Source organism: Etheostoma cragini, chromosome 9 (assembly GCF_013103735.1).
Source record: "Etheostoma cragini isolate CJK2018 chromosome 9, CSU_Ecrag_1.0, whole genome shotgun sequence".
Taxonomy (NCBI): Eukaryota; Metazoa; Chordata; class Actinopteri; order Perciformes; family Percidae; genus Etheostoma; species Etheostoma cragini.
Window position 1 is genome coordinate 284,692 of NC_048415.1, and position 879 is coordinate 285,570.

The 879-nt window shown below is 43.6% G+C and overlaps 1 long non-coding RNA gene across 1 annotated transcript in view; it reads left to right on the plus strand.

Annotated features, from left to right (window-relative positions):
* Positions 1-209, plus strand: part of LOC117950749 — a 4,426-nt gene extending 4,217 nt beyond the window's left edge. The window contains exon 2 of the long non-coding RNA XR_004657985.1: positions 139-209. This is a non-coding gene — a long non-coding RNA (uncharacterized LOC117950749). The remainder of the gene's footprint in view (positions 1-138) is intronic.
* Positions 210-879: the final 670 nt, after the last annotated feature.

The following is an 879-nucleotide window of genomic DNA, read 5'->3' on the forward strand; positions in this document are numbered from 1 at the left end:
TAATCACTACTTTTAGTGTGTATAGAGCAGCATATCTCCACCAGACTCCATGTAAATAATCAATACTTTTAGCATGTAAAGAGCAGCATATCTCCACCAGACTCCATGTTAATAATCACTACTTTTAGCATTTATTAGCATTACAGCTTGTTTCATGATTAATACTGGACCAGTTTCAGAGATTGTTGTCCCATCAGACACTCAGAAACATGGTGACATGATTCCAGGACAGTAGTAAATAGGTGTCCAGGTAAATGGGGAGATCCCATATTAAAAACCAACAACGGATCCAACAACCTGCCAACCATCCCCATTCTATTGTTGTTGTAATAAATGAAACATGTCTGACTCTCCACCAGCTGCAGGCCGGACAGGCTGGTTTCATGTTTCCTCCCTTTGCCAACAACACACTGAGACCTGCTCTGTTCTCAGAGACCTGCTCTGGTCTCAGAGACCTGCTCTGGTCTCAGAGACCTGGCTCTGGTCTCAGAGACCTGCTCTGGTCTCAGAGACCTGCTCTGGTCTCAGAGACCTGCTCTGGTCTCAGAGACCTGCTCTGGTCTCAGAGACCTGCTCTGGTCTCAGAGACCTGCAGGTCTACCAGCTAGAGATACACCCATTTACACCCAGTAATATCCAAGATTTTAAAACTAAATGTAAGATATGGTCAGCTTAAAAGGAAGACACATGGCCGTTCGCTCTCAACAAAAAAAGAACATTACGAAAATATTACAATTTTAAAATTAACACTTTTGTCACTAAATGCTGCGTTTTTGTCTCTTCGTCTGTTTTGTTTTTTCAACGTTTTTGTAACATGGGCCTTGCCACGGTGCTCTTGAGCAAGGCACCAAACTGCTCGGGGCTCCTTTCCATGTGTAC